The sequence below is a fragment of the Euprymna scolopes genome, chromosome 35 (assembly GCF_053919585.1).
Source record: "Euprymna scolopes isolate OS-2025 chromosome 35, ASM5391958v1, whole genome shotgun sequence".
Taxonomy (NCBI): domain Eukaryota; kingdom Metazoa; phylum Mollusca; class Cephalopoda; order Sepiida; family Sepiolidae; genus Euprymna; species Euprymna scolopes.
Window position 1 is genome coordinate 1,260,309 of NC_136516.1, and position 17,846 is coordinate 1,278,154.

Here is a 17,846-nt window from a genome sequence, read left to right on the forward strand (position 1 = left end):
AATAATCAAACAACAAAATCAAACAAAACCATATACTATAGAAAATTAATTAAAGATATAAAAACTGTAAGCATAGACACTTTTACCAAAATTATTGGATTAGGCAATAAATGACGAGTAAAGATTTGATATATCGTAAAAGAAAACAACATAACCAAAATTTGTAAAACAAAACGAAAAAAAAAATTGTGTCTGAATTTTTTAAATGGGGATTTTTTTTTCGTGTTATTTAGATTCATCGGACTACTGTTCTCACCTATAGAGGTTTTTTTTTCTTTTATACATTTTGGTCGATGTAACTTCCCACTTTCTTCAGGTGCATCTTGTCGAACTCAGCCACTTTGCTGTCGAACTCGATAATCTGCACGGAATTTCGAACGACACCCTTTATTTACTTCACGAGGGTAGTTTGCTCTCGTTCCGTCAACGATAGACGTCCTAAGTAATTCGCAATTGTTTATTTTCGGTATTCCACATTGAGAACTGACCCTTCAACTTTCAGGAAAATATCACTTTTATAATTTTACTTTTTCAAGTACAGTAACCACTACCTCGCATCCGCAAGAACCCGTGCTGCCGTGGTTAGAGTTCGCAGAAAGATGTCCGAGTTCGACAAGTTTCATCTTAAGAAGCTCGGATGAAGCATCAACCAAACCGTTGTGAAAATAACACTGAAAATAAGAACAGTAATTCGAAAAATCCAAATAATACAAAAACAATCTATTCGTCATTTTAAATCCTCTAAGAACATTTTTCATCATTCAACTCCAAAATCTATCCATTTCAGGAACTATTGTTTTCAGGTATATATGTTTGGGAGGCAATCTTTTGAGATGAGTAGCTTGTCACCATTTATCAAGGCCAAGAGGCTACTCGAGAATAAGTGTTAAAGAGGGTACAGTAGAAATTGGACAATATAGTAACCGTTAGTAATGGAAATTCGGTAAATTTGTTAACAAGTGGAACGGCTCATAAGAACGTGTTTACGTTAGACTTGAAGACAACCATATTGTAGTCAGCTGGAAAGCAGGAAAACGGAAGACAATTCCACAGGCGCTCAGTTCTATGAAAGAAGCTTTGTTCATGGAATCTACGTTTAGGTTAAGGCTCAGATAACGAGTGGGGGAAATTATTGATAGTGTTTTTAGCTAGACGAGTGTTTCTTATGAAAGTTTGGCAAGGGGGAACCATAGACTGAAGCTCAGTCGAACACTTTCCATGAAAATAACGATACAGCAGAGACAAACTCGCAACATCTCTTCTGTGAGACAGAGGTTGCAGGGAAGAGAAAAGGATATCTCCGGCTACGAAGTCTATTTTGAATTCTATCAAGACAGGACAAATCCTTTCTAGCAGCTCCTGCCCAGATGTGGCAACAGTATTCCATCCTTGGAAACTTTCGGCCAACTCATCCTCTGACCTTCTTCATGCGATTACCTATCACGTTGAGGTTAATCCTCTGACGATTTCGTCGAAACGTGGTTAAACAACAATTATGAAGATGAGAATAAACAAATATAAAAACAAAATCGTTGGATCATTCTACCTCTCCAGAATGTATCCCTTGCTTTACGCAATCCTCTACTAGTATAAGGACAGAATACATCCTAAGATGCAAAACACTCAAAGCGCCTTTCCCGGGCTTGACAGAGTAATTTGATGGATATACTACACTCTTCTTCTCTACAATAACTTTTGCATAGAATAGATGCGCTAATCTTTCTCTGCTCTATCGTTAATTTAATAAGAAATGCTTGATTGAGTTCCAATCTATGGTTTCAGTTTTCTATAAATTATTTACAATAATTACTCTTGCTATAATCAATATTAATTTTCTTTTTCTCCCTCTGCATGACAAAAGCTAAACGGAATTTACATTAACGGAGTTGTATTTCCTAAAACTACTCGTACGTGGAACAAAATACCCCAGTAGTGCTTCCTAACTTACTACAACATCTTTTTTTTTTCAAATCCAAAGTAAAAATAAAATACATAATCAAATTCGGCTCCAATTCAACTATCGTTATAAATGATCACGGTTGTATCGCACTGTTCACCTGACAGACACATTAAGCCTTTTTTCTCGAGTGGTCTTTTGGACTTGATAAATGGTTACTTATTAGAAAAGAAAAAGGAAAAGTATGTTAACAATTGAAGAAAAGATTTGTAAGATTTTAAAGTTGCTTCATTAAATCGGATTGTTAGGCTAGAGCAAGTGTCAGTAACCATCAAATCTCAAGGGGTTTTGTTGCTGTTTTCCGGCCAGACATCTTAAAAGGTGGACTCTGACTATCCAATTAATATTAGTTAGTAGTTTTCTTTACTATTATAAATAAAATAAAATATTTTTTTCCAAACATTAAAAAGAAAGTTTTGTAGATAGAGCGGTTTTGGTCCAAGGAACTTTACTTATACTTAATACCCTCCCTTTACGCCAAAATTTGTCGTCTGCTGATGTATGCATTAGAAAGATATTTACAAAATCAAAAAAAAAATTAACGTTTTAGGGTTAGTGTTGGGTTAGGTTTAACAGTTTAAAGCCAAACAAGTAAAGAATCTTATTCAATAAATAAGCATATTTATTTATTAAAATCCAATTAAATATTTCAATTAATAGCAAAATCTTCACCAGGAAAATATCTTTTTTTTTTTTGGTTTCATATTACGTGCAATGGTGATGGTAATGCTTGGCATGTCTTACTTCAGATGTTGGTGATATAAACGTCTTAAATGTCTGATAGAGCAGAGAATGCCGGTCGAATGCCCATATATTAGTCCACTGTATATATTTAGCACTGTTGATAATGAATACAAACTTTTTAAAATTAACGGATGTTTTAAAATTTGTATTACGTATCAACAATGCTTACTATCAACAATGGACTTTGTATTACATAGTGGAACGATATAAGTATCGTCCTAAAGAAAAAAAAAACACTGCTGTTTTTTTTTTTAACTTTTATTGAAAAAATCAGTTAAAGGAACGTGATTATGTAGTAGAGCTGATACCTATTCAATGTAGCGCCCTCAGCTGCAATCAGCAGCTCGATACGGATACGGGCCCGGAGCATTCCACAATGGTGGAGGTCGGCAAATACTCCGCGGATGGCGACGATCAGGCTTAGTTTCGTGTTGTAGGAGGTCATGTTGGTGACTTTCTCCACGTTATGACAAAACAAAGTAGTCCACCGCGTTCAGCTCGGGGGAGGAATGGACCACAGAAAAGGGTACAAAGTGATAGCCACTTTCTAAATCCAAGCAGGCATCTCTTTGGGCCTGCTGCCACACTCAGGCTCTGCCAGCATCCACCTGATTCCACCATGGGTCATTCCACTTTTCAATACACCTAGGTACACTTTGGTGTTGACTTCGAGGATGTTAGATGGTATGATGTGCCCCTCACTTGAAACCACACCAAAGACCATAACCGTAGCCCAAAACTTTGTTTTCGTCACTTTGGACACGTCCCTGTTATTCGTGGCAATCACACGATGCATATTGAAAGTGCTGGAAATTGTCTTGCTGACATAACTTTGATCGGTGGAGAGCATGTGTTGTACAGCGACGCATCTCCGATCTCGCTCGTCCAACATTGTGTCACGTTCAGACATGAGAGAAGGCTCCTATCATTCTTGGGATTTGTACACAACTGACCAAACTATAGAGGGCCTTGAAAAAAAACCCCAGCAAAAACCGGTTTTAGTCAAACGGAAATGGAATCATGTAATCTTTTTTAGGGAAATTTTATCATTCTACACTGTACTTAATAGAAACATTCTCATATTTTTGCGTATGTATGTACACTCTCAGAATGCGGTTATTTTCGTTCGCTTTTCTTTCATAATCTATTTAGCGAAACTATTTTTAACTTTTAAAGTGTTGATAATCGGACAGCATGCAGAGTATTTTCGGTGTACGTGCGTGCACGTGTGTTCATATATGTGTGTGTATGTGTGTATGTGTGCGTGTATGTGTAGGGAGGGTAGACTTTCGATTCCCGCGCAATATATCGGCGAGATAACTGAAGATGTCAAATGTTTTTATCAGACTCGAGGTAATCGGAAGAATGGAAAAGTTGCGATAAAATTTATTGACAGTTAGATCTGTAGAAATTTGACGACTTCATTTTCGACTCTATTTCCGGCGGACGATTGCGGCTGCGCGGGCGCGGGGCGGCGCAATATTGCGATGCGAAGACAGCGAGCAGTATTATTTATCGACATTATCAAGATTTAAGCCTTCAATGAGGATGGTGGTGAGAACAGGGTATGGTCGAGGACGCACAGAACCCAAAGTTGCCACCCTACCTGTACTAACGTATGAAACGCGGATAGCTGAAGAATACAAAATGGTAAATTCTTGCTGTTTATTTCGTAAAAGATTATTAGCAACTTCTGATGTTTGCCAGAGTTTAAAATTCCTCCATATAAAAGAGAAAGAGCAAACGTGAAAAAAAAGATGTGATAAAACAGTATTAAGTGCGAAACAGTGTCATATAAATTCTAATTAAAATAAATCGCTACAGACAAGGCATAAAACCATTTAAAGTGAAAGAGTTATAAAAAAGTTAATACTTTAACGTAAAAAGAAAGTTAACCAGCTATACATGTTAGATGGATATGTTCCAAACCAAGAACAGCTATTCTTTCTCCTTTGTCAGAAATATCACACATGAAATTTGAGGATTACATGACAAAATAAGGGAAGAGTAGGTTCCGAGTAATCGAAATTAAATCAACTTTTTATTGTCTTTTACCTTAAAATATTTCTTATTCGGTTTTTGAGAATATTTTATGTGTGTGTTATTTTTACGTTTTAATTTCAGATATTAAATGTGTGATTACAAATCCCTGATGAAGTCGAATTAATAGGTAGTATTATGTGTCAAGAGGTACAGACGAATTTGACAAAGAGGAATTAATTTTTCCTAGAAATCCTTAATCAAAAGTGGAATCTTTTTATTTGTTACGTAATCTACGATGTAGTATATCTATCTATATATCTATCTATCTATCTATCAATTTACTATTATATAAAAGGGATGATCTGTGTGTTTTTTATTCAATTTTGTACCCAAACAAAGCACAGTGCGACTTGGAAGTAGTGGGCTACAATCGGGGTCATAAGTTGCAGGGATATTATGAAATAATATGAGTAGCAAGATGCCTGTTCGCATTACAGTTGAATGTCAGTACAGTTGGAATAGAAGATTTCAAAAGTCTAGCAGTTATGGGGAAGAAACTGCTGAAGTAGGAGTTTTTCAATCACCTATGGGTCTCTAGAGGTTACGAGTGGAATTTTGCTGCTTGTCGGGTTTGTCGGGGCTATTTACGTCGAGGGAGTACAAGTGCTTGTAGTTCGTCAGAGCATTGACCATTAAAATGATCATAGAACAGGGGAAGGTATGCAACCTTTCGTCGATGGGAGAGAAGCTGGGGCCTAGATGACAGTCCAGGACATATCAGGTTGGCGACTTCTTTTTGAACGCTTTCCAGAGGTGAGAGACAAGTAGCAGATGCACCAGCCCAAATGTGACAACAGTACTCCATACATGGGCGAATGGTGGCCTTATAGAAGTACAGAATACTTTCAGTACAATATATATATATATATATATATATATATATATATATATATATATATATATATATATTACGGCGGCAACTAGAAAGCTGATTGGCTAACTAGAAAATTCAATATCATGTGCGAATATAAAAAGGCATGCGAACAACGCATTTTTGCATTAGTCTGACGAATTCTCACGAGAATGACATGCGAAATATTTTTCATAGCTTAATTGCCACATATATTTTCATAACTTACTATATATATATATATATATATATATATATATATATATATATATATATATACAGTAGAATCCCCAGATACGGCATTAAAAAATGATAACAAAATACAGTACAGTATAACACACACACACACACACACACACACACACACACACACACACACACATATATATATATATATATATATATATATATATATATATATATATATATAACCTAATAACCTTATAAATAACACCATAACTCAGGGCAAATTACGTAACTAAGAGGGGCTGGAAAAGCATCGTATTCACATTCCTAACCTACAAAATTCAGTATCCTTGAGCCATATATATATATATATATATATATATATATATATATATATATGTATATATTAGTGGCCTAGCAAAACCACAGGAGAGACAACCAAGAAAAAAAACTAAGAAAATTTTTCCCACCACAGTAAAACTGGAGTCCAGCAAGGCCAACACATAAACAACTGTAGGCAAATTTGGGCATATTCGAAAATATAGTTTTTTTTTACTAATTGTCATAAAATATTAAGCACAGAATAGTATGATAATCTTCAAAAACACTCTAATATTTCATGTAGTTTTGTCTTTTTTATGTAAATACAGTCATATCTTGCTACGATGTGCAGACCGTTTCAAGCATATTTGATTTCATAAGGCAAAAAAAAAAAATTAAAATACAATTATTAAAAAGGTTCCAGACCTTTTTTATATTTTGAGGAGAGCAATAGCGCCATGACTGGCAATGACCTAAAATTAATGTTGTACAATTTGCTCTCTTTGATTGAGCACTATCAACGACCATTGTTGAAATTCAATTATTCTTAATTTTTGGATATCCTTCTACCTTCAATATATATATATATATATATATATATATATATATATATATATATATATGTATATATATATATATACGCGTGTGTGTGTGTGTGTGTGTGTGAGAGAGAGAGAGAGAGAGAGAACGAAAATTAATATTGTAAGTTAAAATTTACAATCAAATTAATTGTTCGACTGAATAATCCAGAAAACAATTTTAAAAATCCTTATTCTGCAGAGGTTAAAAAATGCTATTCTTGCTGTTAGTCTCATCAGGAGACAGACATAAATCAGCAAATTATATTTGTAGCAATGCTAGAATTTGCTTATTATGGCATTAAATGAAACCGCAATTTATTGTAGTCATAAATTGCAATAATGTACATGCTATTTAAAAACAAAATGTAGAAAAAATATGGGAAATTAAAAAGTAAAAAAAAAAAAAACCGGATATAGAAGATATGAAGAGTCTTCCAATGCGAAAGATGAGAATAATTCTTTAGTAAGAATCAAATTCAAATTTTAATCGAATTGAATATAATTACTTTGGTTGGAATGTGTTTTTTTTTTTGGGATAGTGCAGTAGACCAAAGAAAGGTTGATCCCCAGTAATATACCACTGATCCACCTCGCACGAGTGTTCGGATACACCGCGATTTACTTAGATGTCTTTTTTTTACATGGAGGTCACCACTTATCAAGGCCCGAAAGCCACTCAGGGACGAAGGTTATTGCGTGTACAGTAATAAATGAGATAGTATTGTAGTCATCATTAGTATTGGGAGTTTTGATAAAGTGTCTTACTTAAGGGGGCAGTTTGTCAGGAGTTTGTTTATGTTGGACTTGAATACGTCAATGTTGTAGTCAGGTGGTAAACAGGCAAGCGGCAGATGTTATTTGTTTTTATTTTTGCGATAAGTTTTGAATGAATTCAATTATTTACGAAAGTGCATTTTTACCTAAATGCGAGTTGGGAATAATTTTCCCTTTAACCAATTTGGTAGCCCGATATGAGGAGCGGGATATATACGATTTATGTAGATGTTATTTGTCTTGGTTTTTGCGATATGTTTTGAATGAAGTCAATTATTTACGAATAATTCAATTATATATATATATATATATATATATATATATATATACATATATATATATATGTATATCAACTTTAGTACATACAATCTCATTCTGATTTCGCGCTTTTAAGAACTTACATTTTCAAAGATGAGCACTGTCTGGGATATAAAGTTCGGTATGTACAAAATCAGAATCATTTAAATCGTCTTTCTAATGTAATTCTTATATATGGCTTTATAAATATTAAATTCACCTTAGTTTTTATGGCGATTGACGATGGACCAAAATGTACGTTACTTGCTTATATAGACAAAGTTAGCTTCGTGGTGGAGTTCAAAATTATTCGACAAGCGGCAGTCATCACTTCTTGCACTGATGATGGCGAAAACATGAAACATAGTATATGTAGGTGTAAAAATAATTATCCACAATTTTATCCATCTATCTATGTATTTATCTCTCCCTCTTTTTCTTTATATATATATATATATATATATATATATATATATATATATATATATATATATATATATATATATATATATACATATATATATATATACTAGCAAAAGTACCCGTCGTTGACTGGGTTCAAAAACAGCCTACAGAAAATGGACTCTGATTTATGAAAGTATGATAGGTTATAAAAAGTAAGGGTTGTAAAGAGATAGCTTCGAATTTGGGGGTATCAAGACCAAAGCAAAATATGATGAAAGTAAAAATAGAATAGATAAAATCCTTAATTTATTATACCATACCTGTTCACACTGAAACACTTAACACAATATTCTGTGGGTCTATATTAAAAAACCTTGTGAAACTTTATGACATATTTCCATTCTATGGAGGTTAGGCGCGAACGAACACCCCATAATTTTATTATACCATATTTCTTACACCTGAAACATATTTATCAAATATACTTACGAAGAGGGATATGAAAAGTCTTTATTAAAGTTTGTGCCAATTTCCATTCTATGGAGGCCAGGCGCGAACGCAGATCCCACGATTTTATTATACCATCCTTATTTAAGTTAAAACATACATATCAAAGTATTCTCATATACATCTATATCAAAACATGTGTAAACGTTTTTTTTTTTAATTTTTCTATTTCCATACATACAGACCAGGCACGAACGTTCTGCCAGATCAAACATACCCATTCTTGTGTCTCGATACATCTTCTAGCATTATATGTAATCAGTTTTTAAAAAATAGTCAACCATATAGGAGCCTAATCGTGACAAGACAAACACACACACACACACACACACACACACACACACACACACACATATATATATATATATATATATATATAGGATTTCCTAGCACACTAGCTTTGGAATATTCTACCGAATAATAAAAACTATTTGTACATTTCTACTTTACAGATCTGTTCTTACTATTATATATATATATATATATATATATATATATATATATATATATATATATATATATATATGAATTGATGGAAAAGCTATATAAACGTATGCAATTGTCCGTATATTTAAGTGCGCTGCGTGTGTGCATCTTTTTTGTAAATCTCAACAAGGTCTTCTCCTGTTGAGACACACGTGGCGACATTGTAACGTGTCGCCAATGTGTGATGTCGGTCGGCTTAAAAGGGGCCGCGTTGATTGTGGACGGCCTTCATTTCCCACATGCCACTCAAGTGTCAATTTAAAATGTCGCAATGAACGAGCCGGACTGTCTTTTCGAAACAGTCCAGGCACTTGGTGCTCTTTTCAAAACGAGGCTACTTCCTGTTGAAAACAGACTGCCGCAGCCGATAGATGGCACGGCGGCGCTAGGACGAAAGAGAATGAATCGAATTCGAGATAATAAAAAAAAGGGAAACAGACAATGGGGGAAAGAGAAATAAATAGTACCGCGATTAAGAAATAGGGATATGAATTGAAGTTTTGCGCTTTTTATTAAGCCTTACTGACTTATATAATACTAACAGGTCGCCCGGCATGTCTCATTCGTTAGATAAGCTTAAATATAATTTTTTTAAATCATGCAGATTGCGTATTTATTAATATAGAAGCAATTCTCCGTTGATTCTTATATTACACGTAATATATATTAGAAAGATCAAAACTTTCACACAATAATTTAGCAATTTTGACCCGTTAGCAACCGGTTTCTACAGATAACAACATATTTACAGTTTGTCTTCATGCAATATATACCAAATTTTAAGACTGTAAATTCGTTGAATATATAAATTGAGACGTGTTCTCACATAGATTCTCATCATCGCCTTGACACACTTTTTCTCATCAGATCACTGAAGTTAAGCAACGTTGAGCCTGGTTAGTACCAGATAATTGACATTTTCGGAATTCTAAGCCCTGCATATGTTCTCTGCTTATCGCGACATTTGTTTCCAGTCGTCCTGTACATACACTCTACTTGCCACTAGTATTAAACAATGTCGATTCAGGAGAGGTGTGGTTGAAGATTGCACACCTCCTGCCACAAAATATTTCACGCGCAGGCACCCCTTTGTGAGTATGCATAGTCTGTTAAAGACTGAAGGAGTGAGCATTCTGTGAAGTGCGAGTGTGGATTTAATACACACCAGAGGAGAAATATTTACGGCACTGATTCGTGATCCGATGGTTAGAGATGTCGACTGTCAATGCGACGGTTATAAGTTCGATCTACGACTTGGGAGAGGTTTTGTCTAGCCGCACTGAAGTGTTGTGATACAACGAAACAGTACTGTATGTGATGACAACTATATATATATATATATATACATATATATATATATATATATATATATATATGTTTGTGTGTGTATGTGTGAATTTACCAGTCATCCCTTCTTTAAAGATAGATTTACCCGATCGTCGAACACAAGATTCAAACAAGCAAGCAGGCACACATATACGCATGTTGTATTAGAGTAGGTCAATTTTGGAAGCCCGGTGAGGCAATGGTGATGATAGTTGGGGTTTGACATAGAAAAGATCTATACGAAATATCTTTTTCAAAATCGTTATCTTTGCTTGAGGAAATGACTTAAAAATTTGAAAAATTGAAGCGATTAAAAGTTTTTCGGTGAATTACCAAGAACATCCCGTCATCAAAACAATCCGTACTGTTAAGGAAATGAAATCATTATTTAGAATATGTTATAAACTACATTTTTAAATAAAATGAGTGAGGATAATGAATTAATTAAATAAATATTAATTGCAAAGGTAAAATTGTTTTTTTTTTTATATAATAGCGAACAAACTTCGCTTTTTCATTTCAGGACATTTTTTTTTTGGTGGAAACATTTTAGATTTCACCGTCGAAAAACACGCTCGTTATTAATATTGAAAATTAACGTTTCGTTATTATTAAATTAGAAAATATTACGATTTAGGCTTAATTATTTCGAGAGGAAAAACGAAAAAGACTTGTTTAAAATATATATTATTATATTTCAACTATTTGCAGTGAATTTAAGCATTTGTTTATGTTTTTAAATTTGTTTTTCTATTTTGGTGCAAAAATAATGGCATTTTTTTGACGTTCAAACGAACGTCAATACATTGTTTTTGCACCAACCTAATATTTCACATCAAATTCTATTTGGAATTTTTATTAAAATATGGTAATAATCTAGTTTTATATTAAAAAAAAAATAGTCCATACAATTTAATTCTACACATTCTTTACGAAACACAACCACATAAATCTTCAAGTTTTTCTACTTAATAACAAAATAACTTGCAGAAAATTGTGTCAAACTTTTATTTCTTTTATTGTCAGGGAGTAATTGTTTTAAGCAGTATTTTCTTCTAAAATTATAGTTTTAAAATCAGATAAACGCACAAAGATAAATACGAGTAAATAAGGAAACTGCTTTAAGGTTTTTTTGTTATTTGGGCATCTATGTTATTGTGGTAAAATAACTTTATTATTTAGAAAACCATTCTTAACATGGGGAAGATAGGAGGTTGTGTTGTAACTATTCTCTACTTTCACCTAAAAATTTAATAAACAAAAATTTCATAAAAATTAAATTTAACTTGAAAATACTATTAGCATGGTAACAGATGCACAAGCACTGGTTTTTCAAACTCTAAATACGCGTTTAAAATGGCACAGCTACAACAAGAATGAATCTCTTTATGGATAAATTCATGTTATCGAAGGAGGAGCTAAGGTCTGCTAAAATGTCTAAAACTAAACACTACTATGCCTCTGAGTTGGGTTTGTCCTTTCTCTTCAATACATCTAACGCAACTCTATAAAGTTTTTCATTATTTCTTATAACTAGCACTTATTTTTTTACATATGAAACTGGAAGATAGCCTAAAACAGTTTCCTTCATTTATTTATTTATTTTATTTTTCAGATTAAAATGTCAGTAAAAGCACGACGTTCAGTTTTAACCCGTGGTTCACAAAATTCGCTGGTCCACCTTGTTTGGATGAAACAGCACCTCCAACTTCACGACAAGTCATCAAGTTTAGTTATTTCCTCAAAAACAGCTATCCCCCATTTAAAAAATAGTGGGAAATAATTAGTGTTTGGCAAGTAAGTTAATCCACATTTTCCGTTAGGGGAACGCTATATAGGACAGAAGGTCAATATATTTATCTATAAGAGGGCCAAACAGATTGACAGGAAATTTCTTGCAGCAACCAAAGTGAAAAAAAAATGAAGTAACTGCAAGATAGATTGTTTGATATATTTTCTTGTAGCTGTAAACTTCCTGACTTGAGATGTGATGACTTTGCAGTAAAGTTCAAAACAGAAAATTTCCAAACAAGGCACATTGTCTACACTTGTCTAAGGAGGTAAAATTAATTCGATACATTCACCTGCAATTATGTTCCTTTTGTGTGGAAAATAAAATAATACATTGGTATTTATTATGTAATCTGGCTCTATTATTAAACATGTAAATTTTCCAATTTTCAGGTTCCACTAGAAGAACTGCCATTTAGAGCAAATTTTAAATTAATTGAAGGAACAAGAAAATGCCTAACAACATTTACTGGTCCTTTGGGGAAACTTTGTATCAATAATTATCAAGATTTGCCTCAAGGAGAATTCTAAAAAAAAATAGTGTCCCTCCCGATCATCATTATCTGACAGCAGAATAAACAAATAATTCAAGTGTGAAGACCAGAGTCTACTTTTCGAGAGTATGCTGTTGGCATTTCTCAAGAAATAAAACTAAGATATGCAGCTTAGAAAATTGTGCCCTTGAGTCAAGCAAGATTGCTAATATAAGCCACACGGTTAATGTGTTTGTGAACCAGAGGTGTGTATCATCAAACACTATGATAAATTAAGCATTCTGATCAAATTTATCATCCAAGTGTATGCAGTTTGTGGGTCTGAGATCAAAACCGACAATAATTTTTTATCCAACAACAGTATATTTTAATATGATTCAGAGAACAATACAGTTAACTGAGATCCAAATAACTATTATAAACAGTTCCAAATATAGATCTTTTGCACGACTACCGGAAAATATCATAATATTAAATTTTATTAGTTTTTTTAATTTACCCAAACAATAGTCAGTTTTATTCATATTTTATCACAAAAATATAAAAAATAAGTGTTTTCAAATAATTGTTTTTTGTTTTGTTTTTTTTCCAGAAATAGTGAACAACACAAAAATTAAAAGACGGAAAAACGTTACAGCCGACCACTGGTGAAATTTGATTGATGTTTTATAAAAAAAGTTGTATATGGGCAAGAAGGAAGACATATATACATTATTATAAAGTAATCGTGTCAGCAAATTAGACCTTCATTTTTCTTGAAAAGAAATTATACAGAACAATTTAGTTTGCTTATAACAGTTTATATCATTGTGTTTAATAAAAAAATAAAATACATGGTTCTGTAACTTGATACAAGTTACAGAATTAGGATATTGTGTAATACATCTTCTGAATGAATACAGAATTAGGATAATGTGTAATATATCTTCACATATCTTTTTAAATTTTGAAATTTAAAAGACTTAGTGGCTAATTAGCTTTTGTTTTTACAATTTTTGTTTAATTAATGCAGTAAAATTTGAGATATTTTGCTAGTTGTAATTCATAATTAAAATTATAATTCCTGTATTTATTTTTCTTTCAATGTATTTCATACAAATATATCAATTTGAATTGGATTTTTTATGAAAATAATGAAATTTCAAAGTTAGTGTTATGTAAAATGCTATGAAAATGAAGGATTTCTCAGCATTTCTCTACACGATTTTAAAAATTAAATGCTCAATATTCTGTTAAAGATAGGAATCTAATTTTTGGTATCTGTTCTTATCACATCACATCCCAACTATCATCACCAGTGCCATGTTGATTTTCTGAAAACAGTTGCAAATGGACTTGCCCTAATGTTGTATATTAGGGGTTCATATTAGAGATATATGGCGGGGGGTTTCATATTAGGATCATATAATACACAAATGACGATGATAATGAGAGGGAGACATTTATAAAGTTCGAGGATTTCTTGGGGCGATGCTTGGGATTTCATATAGATACTGACTGGAGATTTATACAAATTCTTAACACAGAGAAGGCCAGATAACCTTGTAAGGGTTATAAAATGTTCATTACAACATGATTAACACATTATCTTTTGAGTGTTGAAATACGGCACATGACAACAGTTACAAAAACTATTGATGATTCTTTATTTATGGGAATGATGATAACGTCAGGAATTCACTTGTATCTTTAATCTTCTACCTTTCGCTTCCAAAGAGTCAGCTAATCACTGACTGCCAACTGACTGACTCTTAACTCTCTCTCTTTGACTGACTGTCTGATCTCTCCGAAATTCGAACCCATCGAACTATATGGAACATCGTCCTTTGTCAATGACGTCAGATGTGTGTTTTGTAAACGTGACTAATTCACGTGGCTATGCATGTTTGTCCAAAACACACTTCTGCAAACAAAGAATCTCCTCCTAACCTATTTTTTAACCTAACCTATTTTTTAACCTAACCTATTTTTTAACCTAACCTATTTTTAAACCTAACTTATTTTTTAAACAATATATTTTAAATTTTCATTGTTCATTCTTTTACTGACATATTTAATATTCGGAATTAACAATAGCTTTAATTTCTAACATTCCAATTCTTAATCTTGCTTACGAGGTTCGAGTCTCGGCTTGTCCTAATCTCATTTTCACTTATCCAATGTTCTTATTTACATGGAAAAGGGGCAGCCTTTTTTTCCTGTAACACACACAGTTGTATATATATTTACTATATATATATATATATATATATATATATATATATATATATATATTGTGTATGGGTGTATGTTTGTGTGTGTATAAGTGTATTAACCTGTAATCTATTTTTTAAAGATGGAATTACCCGCTCGTAGAAGATAAGATTCAAACAATCAAGGAGGCATAAACACACACACATACACACACAGACATTGGAATATATATATATATGTATATATATATATCCCAATGTCTGTATGTATGTGTGTGTATACCTCCTATATATATATATATATATATATATATATATAAATTCACCTAGCGTCCTTTTTTTAAAAGATGGAACTATCCGATCTTCGAAAGCTAGATGCAAGCAAGTGAAGAAACAAGAAAGAAATATCTATAGAGTTTTATGGTTATACATCTGTACTCAGTCACGCGTTGTTATAGCTCATTTTGTTTAAATGGAAAACAAACAAAAATAAAACAAAAAAGAACAATTGCATTTTTATTTATGTTCTTAGTATTTCTGGATAGGCCATATTTTGAAACGTAATGGCTATCGCAAACGCCAGCGAATTACGTAGTGCAATGTCTTCAATAAAAAGATGTTGTACTCATTATTCCTTAGGTTAACAGAGGAAACATTTTACTTCGGCCAATCTGTTAATCTCGTAAAATCAAAATGTTCGCCGATTTACTTTTTGTATGAAAGTATAGCATTTTATCATAAATAAAACGATTGAAAAATTGAAAAGAAAACTGTTCAGAAATTAAAACAACAAAGTGGAAGAATAATTTAGACGGATAAAAAAAAATGCTAAAAGAATGTAAAAATATTGTAAGATAAGTTTTTTTTTTAACGGAATTTGTTTTAGTAAATCGTTTTTTATAAGAAAATATCCATATCATCGCACATATTTTTTGAGAAGAAAATATAGCATTCAAATATAATTATTGAGGATGTTTGTAAACATTTTGTTTCCTTTTCTTTATTGTAACGGAATTCGGAAATCGAAATTATGATGTTCATATGTAACCATACATTCTAATGAATTGCCAGGTCGCGTTAATGTAAATAGCGAAAAAACGATGAGGTATAAATTAACTTATAAAGAAAATAGTTGACGAAAGAATTAGAAATGTTAGCCATTTTCCCTGTGTTTACGGCACGTGTAACGTGACCAAAACAAACATAGTTGAAATAATTATTTAATTGCATCTTTGAAGAGGTAACTATACGCAAAATTACAATTATGTTGATGACATTTTCATAATTTTTTTTTGCAATTTTTTTTAACAACGAAAAGCATTTTTGTTCATATTTGAGACTTCAACCGAACATACGGATACAAACACACGCAAGGGAAGAAGTTGCAATAAGAGATAGAGTGAGAAATCGGGGGAAGCATAACCTTTGTACAGAGCGTGGAACAATAAGTAATGTTAATGTTCGTAAACATTTTTGTTCTTTTTCGTTACGATAGCGAAATTCGTAAATGGAAATAATGATGGCCAAGTGTAGCGAATAGTATCTAATGAATTGTCATTTCGTATTAATGTAAATAGCGAAAATTAACGAATAAATTATAAGATATTAATTAGATAAATAATTAGATAATAATAATAATAAATTAGATAAAAGGAGAATATTTATGGCGAAAATTTAAATTTTAGCTATTTTTCTTTGTGTTTACGGCACATGTCACGGGACCAAACAAACATAGTCGAAAGCATTTTTTCGTTGAAATCTTTGAAGACGTAACTAAATACGAAATGACAATTATATAGACTTTCACTCACACAGTCAAACGACTGGAATTACATTATTAAATTGACGGCAGGCAAAATAATATGTCTTTTAATGACACCATGTTTTAATTATAGTAGCTGTTCGTTTATAAATCGGAAGAATTGCATTCCAAAATATACGAATTTGCAGAACTCAGCCAATCAGAATGGACAGAATTTAGCAAAAGAGCCTTTATTTTATGAATAGAAAATAGGAAGGAGTATGTTAGGTCTATGCTTTTTGAGCCAGTTGAGATCTATGTAATAACAGAATCAGTGGAAAGTGCGAATCTCCAATGTTTATCGCAATAATGCATCCTCATATTTGTTTAACGAATACTTCCACGGAATGTGCTTCGATTAACTTGCTGTTCTTGTACATACGTGCGTTATTACCCCCAAGTCGCACGAATAGCAGAAAGATTCCATCCCTTTATTGTAAATATTTCTAAACCACGGACGATTCGCTACTATAAATGCTTCTTAAATTGGTCAACTTCCTTTTCCCATACCGCGGTGTTGCCTGTTTCTCTAACTGTACCGATAGGAAACATTTTAAATGTTACGTGCATAAATAATGGCTACCAAAAGTTGAACTTATTAATCTAGCACGGATCTTAGTGATCTTTACGCGTTATTGTCAATATGAATGTTTTTAACGGTTAATAACATTAACGAAAAATCAATTTTACTTTTTGATGTGAACCCAAGGTTCGCAGCACAGAAAGAAAACACGAAACCCACATTAGGTGTCAAAAAAGGATATATTAACAAAAATGTTACAGGGATATGATAACACGTGGATGGAACTTAGTAAGCGGTGGTGTCCAGTATGGGTAGTCGTACGTGGTGCGCACTACTATTACCCCTCCTTATCCTACAATATTACGCTACTGTACCCGTAAAGTGTTAGCTCACATCGTACTATAGTACGGGAAGAGTCTATGATGCAGGTAAGTTCCAGTATCAAAACGCTGTTAATTTTTTATGACACTTTCTTACCGAGTTACTTAAACGAAAAGTTAGATAAAAAAATTAAACCCAATCACCACAGAATCATTTAAACATAAACGTAGTAATAAGTAGGGATAGG